This window comes from Takifugu rubripes, chromosome 6 (assembly GCF_901000725.2).
Source record: "Takifugu rubripes chromosome 6, fTakRub1.2, whole genome shotgun sequence".
Lineage (NCBI taxonomy): Eukaryota > Metazoa > Chordata > Actinopteri > Tetraodontiformes > Tetraodontidae > Takifugu > Takifugu rubripes.
The window spans coordinates 2,752,745-2,774,981 of NC_042290.1; the positions used below are offsets into that span (position 1 = coordinate 2,752,745).

The 22,237-nt window shown below is 42.3% G+C and overlaps 1 protein-coding gene across 1 annotated transcript in view; it reads left to right on the forward strand.

The window, feature by feature from the left end:
- Positions 1-22,237, forward strand: part of cacna1bb (calcium channel, voltage-dependent, N type, alpha 1B subunit, b) — a 103,339-nt gene that overhangs the window by 20,291 nt on the left and 60,811 nt on the right. The gene's annotated exons all lie outside the window — the stretch shown is intronic.

Consider the following 22,237-nt stretch of genomic DNA (forward strand, 5'->3'; position numbering starts at 1 on the left):
TCCCATCATCCTTTGCAGCTGTACGTGAGAAGGTAGATATGATGCAGATTATCAATTAACAATCAAACTTCAGCTTCAGTTTATCAATGAGTGCACTAAGCAGTTGACTGAAGTCAGCTCCCTTTATAGTGAGTAGGGAATAGTGAACAAGTGTGTGACTTCAGACACAGCTGGAAGCAGCATCTTTTGGTAGGACAGAAAGTCCAGCTGGACTACAGCCCAAGTAGGACCAAAATTGCTTGGATATCGTCTGAAAACCCCAACAACAGCACGTGCACTGCCTCACCTGGGCTCAAAGAGGACAAAAGCCTCTTCTGGGTTCTTGGTAGTGGTTTTGGAAACCCTGATATATCTGAATATCCTTGTAGAGTTCTGTTCATTCAAGTAGTTTCACTTCTTATTTGCATTTTCACAGTGAAAAACTGAATGGTAAAAACAACTATACAAACATAATACCACGTGTGTGTGTGTGTATATATATATATATATATATATATATGTGTGTCTATATACTATATATATATGGGTTGTAAATAATTTGACAGGTTCAGTGTAATCATTGAAATTGTGGTTCCTTCTGTTATTGATCCCTTTCCCAATATCGGCTGCACTCACAGCTGTGTGGCTGATGTAGTTTTTGCAGAGATGTGTGTGCACGTGGTGGTTGTCTCCTTGGCTCTTCTGCTTGATGTCTTTCTCCCACTAAGTGATCCTTTCACCGAGGGAACTCTGGGTTTTGTGAGGCCAGCCGAGTGCTGCTGATACCGATGTCTCGTTTTCACGTTACGGCGGGCTGTTACCAGCCCACCTCTGTCTAGAAACGTCAGAGAGGAGCTCGGAGCAGCAGGAAGGAACATCCGTGGTCCATTTTTATTGATTATACCAAGAAATATGATCAAATATTATACTGGAGCTCTCTGTAGTTGATGAATTCTTAAAAATAATTTCATCCTTTATTGTATATTTTAAAGTAGAGTGATCAGAGTGTTATCCTGTGCATCCCATGTTTTGACAAGTTACCCTTTTATTCTGATATGGATGCAATATTTGTCTTATTGTCATTACTGTGCACACACCACTGAAAAAGTTGACTGTTAATGGCTCACCAGAAGTAAAATCCCAGTTCACGACTCTTTTTTTTAAAGATACAGTGAGACGATCTGACTCATTACAGAGCAGTAGGTGTTGCAAACCCGCCTTGCATCCTTTTCTTTTCCAGCACATCTATTTGTGTCTGAAATGTAAAATGGCTGCTGGGTAGATGCGTTTACATGCACTGGCTCCACCCGTTATCATGATGGCATTTGGCAGCTTTTTTGGGGGGTGTCGGCCATTTTTTTCACGTGCGGCAGCTGGGCCGCCGCCGCTGGTGTGAGGGCAGGATTCACAAAGCGGAAGCTTTGGAAGAATCTCGCGACTTCATTGCCAAGACACAACGTTGCGTCTCTGTCTGTTAATGTGGCTGCCACAAGGCGAGTGACGCGTGGCGTCAAGTGACACTCGTCATCGTGTTTCACCTGATGACTGGCAGGTTTCCCACCTCATACGTGAGTCAGTCCAGACCCCTTACAACGCTCAGTCTTGGATGGGACCAGATCCTTCCATTATTGATTTATGTATTTGTATTTTTGCTATAAATCCAAGTATTCCATTTAATATTGACTTTCTGCCTATTACAGTGCAAAAACCAGCTAGTCTCCATGGCAACCCACGATGCCAGTTTCATCCGCTCACTTTAGCGTTGCATCTGTCCAGTTCAGTCTTTTAAACACAACTGTCGGGTTATTTACAACTGCTTTTTTTTTCTCAGAAGAGGAAGCAGTTTTATTGTTGCAATCATTTTATTGTTTCTGGAGCTATTGTTGACACTCTTAAGGGCACCAATTGATGCCAAATGATTGCCACACCAAGTAAACATCATCTAGATCTTGAATTTAAATAATTAAAATTAAAAACCCTCTGTGCCTTGCAACAGGTCATGCGTATATCTGTGAACAAAGTAGGGACATTTGAGTTGGCACGAAAGAGACATTGAACAGTTTTAACGTTTGGCTTTCAAAGCTCAAATTTCTCCAATCTGCCTCCAGGAATCTGGCACATGTGATACAGATCCACACAAAGTTTAGAATCTGAGATTTTCATGATTCATCAGGGAAACAAAATAAATAGAAATGATGCAAATATTTTAGGCTAATGTAGGCTAATGCTACAGCCCTCCTGCCTCAAACAGAAAGACAGTTTTTAGTTGTATGTGATTTAGTTTTAATTTAGTTTTTCCCTAAAATGTGTCTTGATACATTTTTGGTCGTTAAACTGAAACTATGAAACTCCCTCAGTGTCCAGCTGTGAGGGGCAGCAGCTGAACCACTTTGTCACATTACGTCTGTAATGGAAACGGTGGCTTACTCCACTTTCTGGCTGGCTCCTAAAAGGACTGGAGAGTGGCCTGTTTCTGGCCTAAAACGTATCCTCAACTGCCTCCAGCTTGGAGCAGAGTAAGTGGTTTCTGGAAGGGGATTAGGTGCCGTTGCAGGGTGAGAGGAACAGCATCTCTCCTCTGGTTTCCCTTCCCCTCTGTCTTATTAGAAGTATCAGGAGGATACTACTGAAGCCCTTTTGCCTCCTCCTCTTCCTGCTTTACTCCTCCTCCTCTGCTCGTCATCTCGCCTCAGTGGAAATGCGGTCTATTTGTGCGCCCTCCCGGCCCTTGTGTATGATGTCTCACTGTGGAATATCTGCTGAAGTCACAAAGGGAGGAGCAGCCCACAACAGAAGGAAGGGAAAATGAAGGAGATTGGATAGGCTGACATCAGTGCTAATGTCTTAGCTTGAACAATAAACAGTATACAGTGTGTAGCATCTTGCCCTAAGTACCCATCGATGCCATGTCTACAATTTCTATATTTTTGTCTTTATACAACCACCATAGTGTTAAATTAACTTACCAGTTCATCTGTACTGCTTTATATAAGTGTGCTTATGTAGAGAACTGTTCTATACCATGCCAGGATTCCTGCTTGATGATACTGATGGTTTATCTCACATCAGCACCCTGTTGCCTTCCTGTTTTGTAGAATTTTAGACGCTTCCTGTAGCAGCTTCTCATCCATTAGACTCCTTCATTTGTATGCTCAGCAAGCTGCCCTGCTCCTATTAGCCACAATCCAAGCAGGACACACCCAGAAGGGGAAAGCTGCCTTGCTCTGTGCGAGCCATTCCAAATAATGGCTTCCCGAGCACAGCTGTGCCATTGTCTTATCATCTCTGAAAGCCTTTTACATGGAATGTTTTTGCTGTAGAATAAACCTCAGTAAAGCCATGAGGTTCATGTATCGGTTAGCAAATACCATTAACATCTAATAATACCATAAAGTAACACAAACAGTAGAGGGAGTGTCACTCAGACTAGCAAGCTCGGGGAAATTAGGGGAAGCTGTGGTAATCAACGATGTTGTTAGGAAGTCTTTGGTGTCCTGCTGCAGTCGCCCAGAACGTTAACTGAGTTTCTGTTTGACCAATGGTGGGATGGATTTAAGAGTAGCTCTTCGTGAATTACCTACCAAAGCCTTGCAGCTGATTAGCCTGTTCCAATGTCCACAATGGAGACAACTTGGACATAAAAAACAGGTGCTTTAATTTCAGAGATGTACTTTTATTCATTTAGTATTTAATTTATTTTATTTTCTGTCTAGGTATTGGTTTCAGGGGGATTTTTTTCCCTTTGATAAAGTTCATTTATGGGCCTTCGGGATGGTTTTCTCTTGCGGTAAATTGAAGAACTCTTTTTTTATGAACATTTTCAGCTGTTTCCATTTAGATTTTCTTCAAATGTGAAATGACTCAATAATGAGACTTTGAAAACCAAAGCTCAAAGATGTGTGATTTGAAGTGTTTGTAAAATGCTGCCTTCTTGTTTGGTTGAATCTGTTAAGTCTTCCAGTTAGTGTGTTTATCGCTCTGTCCTCCGTCTCTTTCTGTGCTAGCTAGTTTTGCTCTACAACTATCGACAACAGTTGGACTCCGTCAATACGGCCTCGTTCCTGTTTCTCAGTATCCCTTGTTATCAGTTCTTCGGGGAAACCATGAGTGTTTCCACTTGTGGTGGATTAATGTTTGAAAATTTGGATCTTCTAAATCAAAGTTAGTGGCTTGACACATTTCTTTATGCCCAGGTCCGCCTGTTTAAAATCAGCCACATTCACGTTGCGAGCAGCTTGTGTTTGATGAGAAGCACCAGAATGGTTCAGTAATAAACCAGAACAGCCAAAATCACAGGTCTCGCCTGGATACGGTGGCGGCGTTGCATCTGAGAAAAGGGGAAATCCACAAAAACAGGTTTTCTGCTCAGTTCTTTTTCCTCCTCTATCAATGCGATTTCAGAACATAAGGCTGTCGACCACACATCACCGTTGCACCCAGGTCTTCACTCCGATAAAAACAAACTGGGTGTAAAGGCTGTAATATTTCTCTTCATGTTGTTGTCAGTGTTGAGAAGGTGCAGATTTTAACACCTTGAATGTATTTACTGCACATACTTGAAAATGAATACAGACAGAAAAGTTGTGTTTTTGATTACCGTACTTTCACGACTATAAGGTGCACCTAAAACACTTAGATTTTCTCAAAAATCGACAGTGCGTCTTATAATATGGTACGCCTTGTATGTGGACTGAGTTCCAAAATCTGCTGTGCGCCTTTGGTAGGTGCACTATGGTAAACGCTCCGTCCATCGATTAGCGGCACACCTACGCGTAAGGACCCGCTAAAATGGCGCCGGTCAAGCGAAACTCACCGTTTTACTTCCGTTGTCATTTTTTACTGTATGTTTAGCATGCGCCTGAAAATACGGTGCGCCTTATGTATGTGTTAAATACAGATATAGCACCCGTAATTGAGACTGTGCCTTTTATTACAGTGCGCCTTATGGTCGTGAAAATACGGTACTAAGACTATAAAGAACTACAGTTTTATTGTGGATCAACAGAAGTGCAGCAAGGACAAGACTAGTGATGTGCTAATGGTCAGGAATCAACTGGGACTGGGATTAGATGTCCTGGGCAGGCGACTGGTGGCTCTGCCAATCATCACTGATGTTGTCTACTGCGTCTAATGCACAGAATGTCTTCTTCCTGCTATTTTTAGTCTTTATTTTTGTTAGTTCAACTTCATTTAACCAGATTAGTCCCATTGAGGGAGACCTGGTCAGCGGGGCTATAAACTCATTTTTGAACTTCTGTATCTTCTATGGAATTAAGCACACCAGGAAACCATGTACCATAAATATGTAAATACCAACAAATGCTCTGCAGTTCATGTTTTAACTTCACTACCAAGAATTGAGCTCCTAATGCTCAAGTGAAGGTTTATACCTCAAAATCTGTCAATCAAACAGGGATTCAGGTCAGAAAACCACCCTAAACTACCTGGTTAAGATGTCCAGCTGGAAGAACAAATAATGTGATCGTGATGATGCACGTGAAACACACCAGAGAGACAAACGTCAACGTCCCCACACCTATATATTTTTTGTCATCACCAATTTTGAAACATGTTACCTCTGTTCCAAAGATAGAATTTTGAATCAGTGCTTCTGTGAACTGTAAGTCCCCAAAAGACTCAGGTGAGTAGTGTTTTGTGTCTCCAAACTATCTCTGGAGAGTCCCACTCATACTGGAGTGTAAATGGGAAAAGATTTGACCCGACCTTTCCCAGTGTAGAGGGATTTTATCGTTCCTGAAGCTTCCAGTGAAATTTATCTTTGCAGTGAGTGTTTCAAGAAAGACATTAGCTATATATTTACCATGTGATTCCAATAGAATCACAGCTTTAGTTTAAAAAAACAGGAATCCCTCACTTTGTCCAATCCCACACTCTAGCTGTTTATTTATTTGTCCAAAGTGTCTCTAATAACCTTCAGTCCTTAATTTCTCTTCTGTTTTAGCATTTTTCGTATAGCTAATTCTAGCTGAACTAATATGGGTTGGTAGTTTTCTACGTCCTCCAGGGATTAAGAATTAATGCAGCATCCAATTTCACACATTTTGTTCTGTATGTACTAGTTCCTTAATTGGATATTCACTGAAAGTCACAAAGATAAAATGTGTTTATTGTAACAAGTTAACAGATGCATTTCTAAATATGATCAGACCTTAATCAGTCATCTGGGGAGACTTCTATTGTTTTCTAGTAAAGGAAAGCAAAAAATGTGCACATCAAAAGGTCTGCCTTGCATGAAATGCCGACTGGATGTTGAGTATCCGCAGCCATAGCCCCCCTCCTTTTCCTTTTTAGCTCTCCAGGACAACATAAACACTCTTTGATAGTATGTAAGAGTACATCAGAATAAACTAGGGCTGAAGGAAGGCTCAGATATCAGCAACTTCCAACTGGGAATTAGGAAATATCCATAGCAACATGGCTATTCCACACATACACAAGGGGGCACCCTGTTACAGCAGTGTCTAAACAGTCTGATACCCCTAAAACAAACAAGACAATAGTTTAAGTGATGAAAAAAATGTTTCTAACCAATGCTAAAGGATGCCTGGAGGATATAAACAACATCTTTAATCAATAGAATTTGTTCAGCTTCTTGTAGAAGATTAGCACCAGAATGATAAGCCTCTAATTACCCCTTAAACACATTAATAGACTCGGCAAGAGTTGTGTTGCCACTATTAGCGCCTGTCTTATCAGACTGTAGTGTGAAAGCAACATTCCAGTTCAGATCCAGAACAATTCAACGCGACAACCTGCCATGTTTTTTGTTTCTCTTTAGCCTCCGTGTCAGGAATCCACCATCTTTCCCCTGCATGGCCAGTAGAAGTAGAGGCCGATTCAGTGAACGCTGTCTTTTGGCCTAACTGGTGTGAAATTAGCAGCATTAGCATTAGCATTTAAATAATGCAGACTATTAATAATCTATTCAGTCAGACTTGGTGTAATGTTGAAATAATAAATAACAAATTCTGGTTAATTTACCCTTTATTTATGCCAACTAGTGTAAATACAGTTTTTAATTTAGATGGAGCACCGTTGTAAACCATCTTCCTGGAAGCACGAGCAGAATGCTGCTGACCACCTTGTGTGTGTGTGTGTGTGTGTGTGTCTTTTCAGGTGATTTCCCCTCTTTCTCCACACTATCTGCCTCTGAGTAAAGGTTCTAAAAAGGGTGAAAGAGAGGTCCAGACAGAGTGAGTGTGCAAGTGGAGCTGACGGGCTGGAGTAGCCTCCCATCATTTTGACTGCAGTGACAGTGATTAGCTGGGGCTGGAGAGAGGACGGTGGTCCGTAATGATCTATTAAATGCCAGATACAGACAAAATCATCATGTATAAAGGGTGGCACCTGAAGGCTCCATTCTCGCAGATGTTTGAGCTGAGATGTGAGCCCTATAGAATGCTGTTATATTCTAGCCCCTTTGCAAAATAGCGCTACCTGTTCACCGTGTTGGGGGTAAATCGTAGTACATGTTGTTTGGACGGCTCCTGGGGGAGTCATGCCTTATTGCAGAACTCATTCTGTCACAACTTATTGAAATGTGATTCAGTCAAAGACTACAGCCCTGCTTTAAGCCACGGTCTGGTTTCCTTGGCATCCGTATGATGGGCTGTGGTGATGCAGCAATCATCCAACGATGGAAATCCACAATTACAAAATGTCACAATGATTGGGTTAGCATTGAAGTGTATTATGTAAACACACTTTGTAGGGCTCTTTGCATTTATGTCAATCATATTCTAGGCTATTGTCTTGTTCCAACCTCAAACAGCAAATACTGCTGCAATTAGTCACGTTTAATTGTCTCTCATTGTTTGTTTGGGGCTTTTTTTTTTCTCTTTCATTGCAACTTTTAAATTTGGGTCTTAATAATGAAACAATACAACGGAAAAGAGACACACACACACTTTGTTGCCGTTTGGGTGTATGTGCTTGAATGCAATTAGAAAATAGCGTAGCGGCCACGATGGGACATTGTCTTAAACTTAACGTGCTTAACCTTTAGAAAAATGTCATTACCGTATTTTCACGACCATAAGGCGCACTGTATTAAAAGGTGCAGTCTCAGTTACGGGTGCTATTTCTGTATTTAAAACATACATAAGGTGCACCGTATCATTAGCCGCATGCTAAAACATACAGTAAAAAATGACAACGGAAGTAAAACAGTGAGTTTCGACACATTTATTGAACAAAATATTCATTCTTCCGCCACAAAACCATCAAAGTTTTCATCTTCTGTATCTGAATTAAACACCTGCACTATTTCAGTGTCCAACATCCCGAATTCCTCTTCTTCATCATCTGAATCAGACGCTTGTATATATGTCGTTAACTGTAAAACTGTCATGCGTCGTGTCACATCATGAGTACAGGCCAGATCGATGCTGGCATTAGTCAAGTAATTAATCCGTTTTTTCTAAATAATAAATGGAATACACTCAGCGGCCATGTATTTGTTGATGTCATACTGCGCCTTTAATAACTAACTGAATTATTAATGTCATGCAAGTATCTGGCTGTACACTACTATTGGGACAGCCCCACAAAATGACAGATTTATGGCAGAAAAATGGCAAAAGTTGGTGCACTCCATTGGGAATAAGGCCTGATTTTGGTGGTACAAAGGCATCACAGCATTGATACATTCATAAATATGTTATTTTCAATCATTAAATCCTGACATAAGACAAAAGCCTGCCTCAAGTGTCATATTTCCTTCATTCAAGTGATTTAAAAACTAGATGTATCTGGGAGCCCCGATAAAGACGGAAACTACCGAAACAAATGCTTCATTCCTCCCTTTCTCCCCCTCATTTCCCTCTCACCCACTCACATCACTCTTTAACTCCCGTCGTCATTATCCACTGCGGCTGTGCATCTACATCAAACCCAACACAGCAACTGTCACGTCGCTTCCCTGTTTCTATGGTGACAAGGTACAATCCGTCTCCAGAGATTCTCTCACCTCGCTGCTCTTCACTTGGTCCAGTGACTTTCAAGCACAGGCGGCTCTTTCATAAGTGACTGGTAGTTCCAGGAGGCTCATGTGCTCTTTCTGTCTGGCCCTTTTACTCTGTGTCAGTCACACACACACACACACACACACACACACACACACACACACACACACACACACACACACACACACACACGCGCGCACACAAGCTGAACGTGTTGAATGCTCCTTTAGACTTTCTTTTAAATGCTAAACTATTTATGGATGCCACTTTCTTCAAAAGATTTCCTTTCGGGCAGTTCTCCTGCCGTCCATTAGGGGTCTTTCTGTGGTTGGATTCCAGGACTGGTTGGACCTCTCTTCACCTCGTCTGGATCTTAGGATAGAGTGCTCTTCGATGGGCCAATGGAAACGGTCCCACTGATGGTCGGGCCTGTTGGTCTAATACCTGTCAGGGATTCGGAGGACACCTGTCATGATCAGTCATGTTCCGTCCTGTAAGCACAGTAAAAAACCCTCCTTTCCTCCTTCTTGCCATAAGTTCCAATGCTTTTCCGCTCAAGTTGTCGACCATCGGACTCAAGAAAACATCTCGTTGGCGAAGCAACAACGAACAAACCCACTCTTAAATCAGCTGCTTAAACGGTTGTATTTCACGATCTGTCTGTACTGTCGCACATTCCTGAAAGGTCCCAACGCAACACCTGCTCTCTCGGGTAAAACCAGAAAACCACTCTGCTGCGTCTGAAGCTGGTGCGCAGCCAGCTGCTGCTGAACCTCCGGCTGCTGCGAGCGCTCATGATTGGCAGCAGCACCTATAAATATGTTATGTTAATATATATACATGTGGGAGGAGACCCATGTGACGGAACCTTGATATCGCCTGAGGAAGATGTTTACCATAATAAATGACATTGATTGAATTGAATTGATTGCATAATAGTTTATTTGAACACCCCTTCTCCCTATCCTAATTCAATATATCCTGTAATATGTTATAGAGCAGCTTGTTTGTTTGCAATAATCAGAGTTTAGGACAAATATTAAAGCTTTTTAAACCCCGAGACTGAAAATGATTAAACCCCCCCAAACCGCTGCAGCCTCTCACGCTTTGGGATTGTGGGGGAAGGTAGATGGGAGAATGGATCAAGGAAAACTCCCAAACATTTGTAGAAGCAAACACATCTGTATAAAAGCTTTTACAGGTGGATCCTCATCCTAGAAAACACCTCAAGAGTGCTGTGAACCTCCACGTTCTGCTATGGGTCCCACAGTTTCCTGGTAAGACCTCAAAACACCAGCGTGTGCACGATGGCCCGGGGATCTGGAACGAGGGGAAAATCCCTCAAACAAGATGTGAGAACTCTTGGCTGGTTACGCAAAAGCTTCCACCAGCTGTGATAGTGGTGAAAGAGGGTGCTAAAGAAGCAGGTGGCTCGCTGTGGCTGCGGGCTCTTTCCCTCATTCTGAAAATGTCAAGAAAAAATCTGTCGGAATCAGTGCAGACAGCTTCCATCAGAGCTCAACAACGGAAGCTGATTGCTTACACTGTTTATTGTCCATGTCAATAAACAGGAAACTAAAAGCTACCCTTGTTTGTTTTAGATCTTTGACAGTTTTAGTGCAGATAATCCCGATAATAAGCTTGAATGTAGACGTTACGACCACTAGGTGGGGTTTCAGCTTTGCTCATGACTCTAGTTGTTGTCGTTTATGTCGTCGAAGCTGCATCCATGTCACATTTTATGGTCCCGTGTTTGCAAACAACATCAGCATGGCCAACAGGCTGAAACACACACTCGTGTTGGTGCTGGGGTGCACGGCCAGCTCGCACACAGATCCGGCCGATCCAGTTGCTTCATTCCGGGAAACTGTCTCTTTCTCGTTATCTCATAATTACAAGATCTTTTCTCGTAATACGCTTTCAATTTGTTGTATGAGTGGACATGCCATAAAAGCTCTGACTATACACCAGTCGCCTTAAATGATTCCTTTTCCTCGGCTGTCCTCCTTCAGGTTCCAAAATTTGGAAGTGTTGTCACACTGACGTTAATATCACTGACATTTTTAAGTGGCGTCAGTATTTCCCTGTTTCATTCCAAGGCTAAAATAAGAGCTAATCAAACGAGATGGTGCCATTTTCGTCTGAGCTGTGACTATTGTGGTGATTTAATATTTATTTATTTATTTAATTTTGATTAACGCAACAGCCTTCCGTGCTAAATAGCAATATGTGATTAGCTTCTGGTAATTCACTGTTTGAGTGGAGGAATTTGGACTCATCTCTCTCTAACTGCTTATTTTGCTGTTCAACTGACCCAAAAGTGTATTTTATTCCTCATCCAACCTTGTTTAAATGAAATAGTCAGCTAAGTAGCTTTGAAACCTAAAAACAGCTATTTATCATTGGAAGCTAATGTGAGTGGATTGGAGTTTTTCTTTTTTTTCTTTTTTGATGGACAGGATGCATCACCATGTATGAATCAGGCAAATATTTACCCACCAGAAAGATTCTCCACCAGACAAACTGACAACACACAGAATAAACCCTGCCACAGTTTTTTTTGAAACGTGCTAACAGAGCATCTCCAGCATTGCCAAATCCTCCATCTGTGTCTACACTCGATCTCTTTAGGTACGCTTTGTTTTTAGTGTAAGTAAGAATGTTGGGAAAATCAGCTTCAAGGTTAAAAATCTAGCTGTTTAACTGTATAGTGTATGATCTAATTGGAACCATATTGGTATAAATAAGGCAATATCTAAATAAGATGTGTAAACAACTTTTCATTCAGCTAGCTAGCATCCTGACTCAAGGAATTTTAATTAAATCAATGGGCCAACAAACTTGTTTTATTATGAGTCTACATGACACGATAGGCTGTGTCATCCTGCTGTTATCTGCAAGGCCATTTGGGGGGGTTGTGTTGTTATTTTGTGTTGCACGCAGTGTCAATCCTCCGCCATGCCGTTGATGTGCTCTTTGACCGTGTGCGTTGCGCATTAGCGTATCAACTCCACATTAGCAGCTGTGTCCTAGCGTCCCGCTTTCTCTTCAGCCCCAGTTCACCAGCACAAAAGCGAGGAATGGAGGGTGTAAGAAGAGACAGGAAGAGATTGGCAAAAGGAGACCAAGTGCAGTCACCGACAAGTCGCTTTTAGGCGCGTGGACAATGTTCTGTGGCGCTTACGCTTATGTGATCATGTCATCCTTTGTGGTCCCACCTTTTCTGACACTGAGCGTTCATGGTAATAGGAAGATGGATGATGCAGACTGTGTGCGATAGAGAAGTTAAATATAATTGAACAGTTTGTAGAGAAAGCAGCAATTAGTGGACATGAGCGCACTTCCAGGACTCTTGCAGTCAGAACTCGTCCATTTTCCACCTCATTTATTTTCTGCTAGCTGCATAGCCTTTGAATGCTTACTTATTTCAAATTAAGAGAGAAAGCCAGATACTCATTTCACATTTTACGCGACGACTAATCTCCTCACTCAGAAATCAGCAACATCTGGTTAATAAACAGGACTCTTCTTAATGTTCGGAGCGTGTGTGATTTACTGTGTTCCTCTGCCTCCTTCACTGACTGTAGTTCCGGTGATAAGAGTTCTGTTATGCAACAGCTACTGTGTTAATGTATCTTCCCGCTAATGAGTTGAAGGCTGATTACTGCGTCGTTAATAGCTCTCAGTAATGGCCCTGTACAGACACGGTGATTTATGGGTGATGGTGTTCAGAACAGAACTGGTCGATCAAGTTCTTTTTTTTTTTTTTTAATTGATTATCCAGCCTAAAACTAGAAGCTGTGTGTGTGCATACCTGCATCAATAAATTAATTTCATCTGGTTATGGCGGATGGACCTCTGGGTGCATTCAGATTCTTGTGCATCACTGTCGCACTACATTTTACGTTTGGGTGTGTTCCAGTTAGAGAGGGCGAAGAGCCTCGGACCTTCCCAGTCTGCTGGATCACTCTCAGGACTTCTAATTACCAACGCCAGTAATGTTGTACGAATGTTCTGCTTTCTTGTGCCTGTAGCTGAGAAGCTCTTCAGTGAAAACACAATTGGAGTTTTAACACTTTATTTAAAAACTATTTGGTAGAACACTTTGCAAACATGAGCGGACCATAAAGCAACATCCTCTTATTTGATTTTTATTGCTCCACACTGTTGGGATGAACATAACAGTGTATTTTTCTTTAGCTTTTGTGTAATTTTGCCAGTGAGTGTCATTACAAAAGGGCTAAATTGCACTTGTCTTCTGTTCATTTAAAATTATTTACGACCAGTTTTGTTAACCAATCATCTACCCTGATCCAGGCAGTGAGATGACATTATTGCTATGTTTGGATGTTTTAGGTGCGGATGGAGAAAATAATTAAGGTGTCTACTACATCCACACATAATTCTTAATAAGCAACAGCAAGCGGGAAACAATTTAGAAAGTATAAAGCTCATTTTTTCCGCTCTACGCGTGCTTCAATATGGGCAATAAAGGGAGGCACGTGTTGCAAATATCAGCGATGCAGCACACAGACTGCATGGATTTATGATTTGATGGGAAGATGATAGCTCGAGTTCGTCTATTCGGTCCATTTTCCTCTAAGGTGTGCTCAGCAAGTACACATAATCTGAACAATTCGGAGTCGCAGAGACAAGTTCGAGGGATTTAAAGGAACTTTAGAAAGGTGACATTTTCAGTAGCTTGATCACATGTCCCGAATCTCCTCGGATAAAATGACCCAAAGGCAGTTTACAAAAGCCCTGTTGAGAAGCTGATATGCTGCTTCTCTGATCATTCATTTTGGCGACTGGCTTCATTTTGAATCTGCCCTCCAACATCAGCGTTGGCCCCAGCAGCATAACGTAACGTCACGCTGCACAGCAGCATTATTTCTCCCTCGTAACATTGTTGTAAGAACTGTGCGTCAAAGACATGAATGTGGGAAAGAGAACACAGCGTTCTGTCACACTGGCGACTTTCCTACGTATTTAATTCCATCCCATTTTTGAGAAAGAGAGTCTGATATATGGAGTTTGAGATTAAACCGTTGATACAGATCTAATATGAGTAAAACCAAATCCTTATCTGACTTGTAGGCAGATTTGAACGGCTTTAAATCTGCTCCGAGTTGTGGTTCCCTGATTGTTTGCCTACATGAGTAATTAGAGGATAGAGGATGTTAGTTTTCCTGTCTTCTGCCCACTTAGATCACATCTCCCTATCACAACAGAATCCTTTAATGTCGGGAAACCTGGAAACACACTTTTCTCATGCTAGGTGCTGAAATGATCACTTTGCCAAGCTGTTTATTGATAATATCTTGTAAATACTTATTTACTGTCCCTAATCATGAGAACCTTCTTCACTAATGAACAGAACATTGAATTATCCACTGAAATATAAAACGCTCTGAATCCTCTGACTCCTCAGATATTCTCATATCCACATTTACATCATCCTGTCAGGTCGTTATATGACCACACACCAATCTGACTGCACATGAATCTGAACAAAAATGGGTTTGTGCTGCGATTCTGAAGTTTGAGTCACGTCCCTAATCCTGTCTTCACTTCACTGACCGACACTGACATTTTGCTTCTAAGTTATTTGAGGCACATATCCTGGTACCGCCTAGCGCATGCTAATCAGCGAGCGCTATTACAGCAGTGGCTCTCACACATGGCGTGCTGTTGCTGTACGTTCCCACTGAACAATGTCGGCTCAAAGACAGCAAAGACAAACACCAACACAGGATATGAATACAAACAAAGTCTTTTATTGCATTTATATCCCATCACAACAGGACAGAACCCGTCCGAACAGCTGATTATTGCCTTTTGCTTGGAAGCCATTTTGATGAGTGCGTTCAATCAGTCTGAGCATCAAATTCACATTTAAATGTCCTTAAATCATAGTGTACTGAATAATGGATAGTAAATACTTCTATCTTAAGCACTGTTGGGTTTAAAAAGACTATTCAGACTATTTCTGATATCCTATTATAATGTAAGAAGCTAACACCTACAGCAAGACTTGCTGCTGTACTTCTGCTGATTCCTGTTACGTTTTAGCCTCACATCATCTAAAGTACGTCTTTACTAGTCAAATTTAGCAAAGCTTTTGTGGCCAATCTGCTTTTGAAAGTGTTTCCGTGCGCTTTCTCTCTTCCTATTCTGGCTCCTCCCGCAGTCCAAAGACACGCGTTTGGGGGTTTGAATGGAAGGGTTTTAATACATGTTTGCCCTCCAATGAGCTGGTGGCTGGTCCAGGGTGTAGCTTAGACCACCCCAGCCACCCTATTTGGTGATAGAAAGAGAAATTAATCAGATCAGTACATTCATGATCGGCCAAGGTTTATTAAGCTCACATCAGTGGTGGTGGTGTGACATGTGGACACACTGTGGGACGTACATGTGGACATGATGTCTTGGAGACCGTCACTTTGACAGCCCGAAGAGTGAACGTCTCGCATTAGCGAGCGTGTCTTTAAAGTCAGGCGCGGCTCTCTTCTCTTCCCCCTCAACATCAAAAGAGTCTGTTTAAGACATGAAAATAAGGTTTGCTGCTGAGATGAAATCACGCATGTCTGATTCTGCGAATGCAGGCCTGCACGCGAGGGGTCAGCAGAAAATGGCCAACAAATGACGTCCAAAACAGAAGACAAATAGATTTCAATCATGTGGTACAGTCTCAACAGAGGAAGCAATGCTAGATCTCTGCCTCCAGATGGATGACTGTTGATTCTGAGTCATTTTCTTCCCAGAAAGCAGAGATAAACTGTGTTGCTCCTCATGCTGTTGTCCCCTGATATCCGTAGCGTCGCTGCGGAGTATGAAAATAGTCCAATGTCATGTCTGACTAAAGCTGTCTTATTTGGTTTGTTGAAATAGGCAGACAGCAGCCACTTTGTGCAGTGTTCTTCTAATTTCATTTACAATTCTTGGAGATGCACAAAATGACGCAGAGTTGGCAGAGACTTAGCATCAATCATTTAAAAGTTAAGCTCAAAACACTTTGAAAGCTCTAAACTGGAATACTGTATATCCAGCTTTATGTCTGACCTTAACAAGCTAAACAAGCTGCTGTGGTGATCAGGTGACAATCATGTGACTAGACAGGAAGTGACTTCTCACTGCACTGCAGATAAACATCCATGAAGGATGGAACTGATTTTAAAATCAGGGTGTTTTTGACACGGAAGGTAACTTCAAACACATTTAATATGATTCGACTGAACCTGGTCTGACCATATTTCCTGATTAAATCTCTGTTGGGGCAAAAATTAGCAAAAACAAAACCAAAAAAATCCCCGACACAAAACATTAGAAATGTGTTGATCTGTAGTGTAATGCCCCATCAGCTCACTTTAAAGGCAAATCAAGAAAAGGGTCTGAGCTTTTATGGGTTAATATAATGTGAACAGCTGTCTGGAAGAAATCAGAAAAGGATTCAGGCTTTTAGGCTTCGGTCACAAGTTTCCGTTCAGTTTATTCCAGATCAGAAATTGGGATTATGTGCTGTAGTGGTCTTTTGGATGGGGCGGGGTCGCTCGGTCTGTTGGGAGCTGGGCTGAGAACAGAGGGTTCTTGGTTCGAGCCTCAGGGCAGACAAAACATGGCAGGTGTTCTGGTAGCAGGTACCTTCAGAGCACTGCCCAAGTGCCCTTGAGCTAGGTACCGAACCCACAAATGCTCATATCGGGACCTTCGATGAACTAGCGACTCATCCAGAGGTGAACCTGCCTTCACCTGTGTCCCCTCCCCGTGACCCCGAGAGGGATAAAGCGGTTCAGAAGACGAGCTGTGACGAGGTCTTTTGGATGGAACCATGTTAGATTTCTTTATAGTTATTCTAGTAATTCAATGTTTTACGTAATTTTAGATAATATCAAAATCATTTCAACTTTTTTAATGATTTGCAGAGACGCACGTGTTAAGTTGGTAGTTTTTAGTTCTTTTATTCATTCTTCTACATGAACACATGTACTGTGGAAAGTTAATTAAATCCAGCACGAAGGAAATATTTCATGATTTAAGCAAAATGATTAATCTGCAGCTTGGGCCCTAACTTAATTAACCTTTGAAACCTCACGGACTGATTCAGCAGGTAAATATTCACAATTTTTGAACACTGACTTGCTGGAAAAGTATTTAATGAAGCGTCTAAGAAAAGCTCTGCTCCTGTGCTGCTGCAGCTGTGGGGAAAATGCAGACGCAGTGTTTACTGACTTCATATTTTGGCTGGAATAAACAAAGTCTGCCTGTATCCGAACAGTCTGGCTTTTTATTAATCTGGCTTTTTATTACTGCGAGTGTGTTTGCATTGCCTTGTTTTTCTTTATTGGCTTTTTTTTTGGTTGTTGTTGTTTTCATTAGAAGCTGAGTTGTTTTTAAAGAATCATAAAACTAAACCTTTACTCAATAGTTCTGAAATATGCGGTGCAGACTGAGCATGGCCAGGTCTTTTTTTTATTTTATAAAGCTTTAGATGAATCTACCCCCCAAGGCTAATGTCTCCGTCATGCACCTCTTTCCTCTTCTGTACAATGGAATTCTGTCTATGCAGGAGATGTTGATGTCATATCAGTGCAGCTTTCCAGAATGTGCTCTGCTGAGGAAGATTGAGTTGATTACGTTCCCACACATAAATCACAGCGCAGCTCATCAGAATTTCTCCTTGGGGGGAAATGTCCTCCAACAATAAAACTTATGCAGGGAAAAATATTGCCTTCCGTATAACCCAGGAACAGGAGGAATGTGTGGACTCCTGCCAGCATCTTATGCTATTATTACTAATGGAACCCATGTAAAAAGGTCCATGATGCATGGAGTCATCATTTACAGCTCTAGAGAACGTTCACTGAAGCAGACTGTGAGCCTTGGAAAGGTAGCATCCCTTAAAATTGACTTTAAATGGTTATTTTATTAAAATACTTCCCATTACAAAGTTATGATAATGGAAGATTACAAAGAGCAATGACAAAGAACCGAGGGAAAACATACCATTGTGAAAGGCTTTGATCCAAAAATCAAAATTGCCTTAGATTCAAGATTCAAGAATAATACATTGTCCTGCTCATGCAGGTAGTTTAAGCTCTGCAACTTTAGTTTAAAGTCCCCAAAAGTCCCGACTGCTGGTGCTTAACAGACTATTGCACATGGATATTGTTGAAGTATTGTTTTGAAGAAAAGGTTGCCGCAGATTTCAGAACAACCTGAGCACCCTCACAGTCTGCCATTTCCTTTTCCAAACCCAGACATGTGTCTAGAGTTATATTCCATTGTTAAAAATAAGCAACCCTATCATTGTCTTACTTAAGAGCTTCAGTTAACACCTCTTAGAACACAAAAGGATTTAGGAAGCTTCTTGCAGGTTCCTAAGATGACTGACACAATCCTATACAGTATTTGTAGAAAATGCTAGTGTGAAAGCTGATGTACAGCCAGTTGTCATGTTATTAGTGAAAGGTTTGGCTGTCTGCAGGGGTTTGAAGACATCAGCAGGGTGTTTTCTTGGCGCCTCCCTCTGGAATTCGTTTCTAATTGACCCAGAACTCACATTTCCAGTCGGCCGTTTGTCTGAGCGTGTCGCCTTATTCTGCATCCTAAGTGGAAGATGACGGGTTACTGGACGAAGCGTGCCACTTCCATGTGATGTGGGTGAATTTGAAAGCTAAAGCAGTTGAGGTTCATCGCGCATCACAAGATGTCGAGAAGATTCTGGTGTTCTATTGGTTTGAAATGATCTGTGCTTGTTACCATTCAAAGGAATACGCTCGTCCCCCGAAACTGTCAAAATGACAGTTTGGACTGAGGGGATAATCCTTTTAAAGGCGTCGCCGGGCTCTTTGTCGCCGCTGCTCACGCTGTACTGCTCATGAACAGTTTTCTTGATTTGGACTTGTCTTCCTGGGAGGAGACCGCAGCCCTGTGGGCCTGGTTTTCCTTTCCTAGATCAGGTTTATGGGTCAACAAATGGGAATACACATTCACACTCAGAAGGCGGCTAAGCTAATCACAGTCTGAATTAGCTTGTTTTTTTAGGTTGTGTTTTACTTCATCGTGTTGTTTGTGGTGCATTTGTTTGCATCTGTTAATGTATTTGTGTGCCCTTTTCATTTCTGCCACGCCTCCATGGCAACTGTCATATTTCAATGGCGAGCAGCTCTGCTGGCCACAGCGAGCTGGTGAGGATCCTCCCTCCGTCCTCATGCACGCTCTCCTGGCTCTGGCACAGCTGTCTGCTCGCGTCGTAAAGCATCGTGGTAATAAACAGCCCACCGCCGCGCGCGGCCATTCACAGACACACGCGCACGCTGCACAAACAGGATGTGACACGCTGGAGCCTGGCTCATGATTGGTCGGCTCGTATCCTAATCAACGAGATAATAGCAGCGAGATTTAATTGTCAGAAAATGGTCTGTGTCTAATGATGAGGTCCATTCTCTGGCCTTCACTCCCTCTCTTTCATTATTGCAGAAGAAAATAGCGCACTCACATATATGTTTGTATATTTCCCTGTTTATCTTGAACACTTATTTTATATTACATGCATATTTTAGAGATAAGACAGTATGTACGATGATACAATCTTTTGATCCTGTAGTTTAGTACAAAAGGGCAACTAGATCGCTGAATAAGTAGATTGCGTTCTTCGTGAAGGAATGATTTAGTGATTAAGGGATGTTTCCAAGAAAGCGTGATGACTGTTTTAGTCTCCAAATGTTCCTAACAGCACCAAACCATTTGGAAGTGACTTGCCCTAAAGTGCCCCTCACTGCCTACACGGGTGTTTCTTAAGCAGTAGTGGGTGATGAAACCGAAATTCTGTTTTTGATCTTCTTTAAAAGCCATAAATGTTGCAGGGAAACCAGCAGTGTTTCAGTATTTCAGAGATGAGTTCTAAGCCGTAAACAGAGATGGAGCTCATTTCTAGTAATATTAACAAGTCGCTGCTGCTCTGTGAGGGGGGGGGGGGGGGGGGGGGGGTGGTCTGCCGAGGGAAGCCGACTGTGACCAAGGCTGTCTCTTCAGTCGTGTGTTCAGCACCATGTTTTCGTGCCTGTCTTCTGGGAGTCCCTGTCGCTTCTTACAGGAATGTGTGAAAAACTCTATCACAGCCACCCCTCCCCCTCCCCCCGCCCTGGCTGGGCAATGTTGCCGTAATTAAACTACCGGTACATCAGTCACCCTAAGAGAAGGCTGGAATTCTCTTTTTCCCTCTTTAACTTTAAACCAGTGCCCTCTAAAACAAAATAGAAAGATAATTGGGATTTGATCATGCCCTTGGTTGTACTGCAGCTCTGATGATCTGGTTTCAACTCTCATATAAGAGTCCCGAGTCTCACAAATGATGAACTGTCAGCTAATCCAACACTTTAGGCTTCCACCCATTTAACCGAGAGGACAAAACAATTGGTGCCGCATGTATATTTATCAAAAATGCACATTGAACACACGTTGACTGACCTCCCGTGTATGAATGAGCTTTATAGCCTGGCTGTGTTTTCTGAACACTAAGTGAGTCACTGCTAACATGTGTTGTTTTTATGTGAGCCACAAAAAGCTGAAGACGGGAAACGTTCCCTGCCCACAGCCAGCTTAATGGCTGCATCTGCGTTTATGAGGCAGAGAGCAGGCGACAGACGATAGCATCAGGCTCTGGCTTTCCTTCTCCCACGTGTATTTACTGTGCAGATGATAAAAGGATATTAAACTCTTCTTCTTTGCAACCTCCCTTCCCGAAAGTCTGACAAGCCAGTCTGACAAATATATCCACACACTGACAGAGGTAGGTACTGACAGAGGCTCTGCACGTGAGTGTGCACGCACATCCTCATGTGCACTTAGAAGAACAAAGTGAGCTATTGATTGCCAAAGGATATAAATGAAGCACAGAGCGATGCTTCATGGCTTTTTTACTTTTCTATCCTTGTTCCACAGGTTATTGTGGGTTTTTCTACCATAAAAGCAGGAGGACATGTTAAGTAACTTCTCTGTTAGTAGGGGGGGGGGGCTAATAGTGTCTATTGTTGAGGGTTTTGCTGCTGTGAAATGGTTGCTAAACTGTCCGTGCTAATGGTTGCTCATAGCAATGTCACAAAATCATTGGTGTAAAATAATGAAATATGTGCGGCAGAAAGTTTAATGTTTGAATCAGAAGTTCTTTGTTTCTGTTGCGAGCTGAACCACACTGGAGCTCCTTTAGGATGGGATTACACCGTCTGTCATTTGCATGTTGCCATGGCGTCGTATCGCCAAGCTGGCGATCGATTGACATCACTTCTGATTGAAACACCCACACCATCCTGGCATCTGGACTTTCTCAAGAGCAATCCGAAAAATCAATGGTGATAATGGACACCTGAATGCTCACAACTAATGGTTATAGGGCACTGGGGACTGGGAGAGACAGAAATAATGCCTTCCTTCCTGGATTTCTCAGTAGAATCAGGAAGAGCTTTGGAGGTTTTTGATTTGATTTGATTTCTATAGATGGAGACGCAGAAGTTCAGCAGCATAAAAAGTCATGAGCAGTGCTGGTGCAGGACAGGTGCCGTTCCTTGTTTTCTCATGTATAAATCAGTCCAACGGGGGAAAGACGCGCGTGAAAAGATTCCCACAAAACACCGACGTGCGTTTACGTTGCCATGGCGTCCTGAACGAGGTGTGACCTTTCCTGTTTTCCTCTCTGTCTCTCCTGTCACCAGCTTCTAATCCACTCTCGAGAAGCTTTACATCAAGAAAAGAGAATCCATTGATTAAATGAGGAAGCATTCAATCATTAGGTGTCTCAGTCATGAGTGTCTGGGGGCAGATATGGGAAAGGCTCTGCTGACCCTGGGGTCACTGCTGGGTCTGAGGGGCAGAGAGGAGCTCTTGGTGTTGGAGGAGCAGGGTCTAACCCACAGGTGAGAAGGACTGAGCTGGACGTATTGTGGAACCAGTGGAGGTTCTGGAGGATGGAGGAGTTTGTTGAGGGCTTATTGTCAATCATTTAGTTAAAAGATACATGATATGCATTATGTACACCATAATACTCCATCCTGCTTTCTGCTCTCTCCTCTTCTCGCTTCTAACCTGATTTATAGGGTTATTCACTGAAACGCTCGTTAGAAACACACACACTCGGCACACACCCTGTTATAAGTCTGCTTTTCTTCTGTCCCTCTCTGTCTCTGTCTTCTGTCTACACATGGACCCACCCAGGACAACATGCTGCTCTTACCTACAGGACAGAGAACATTTAAAACATGTACAAACCTTCCAGTATG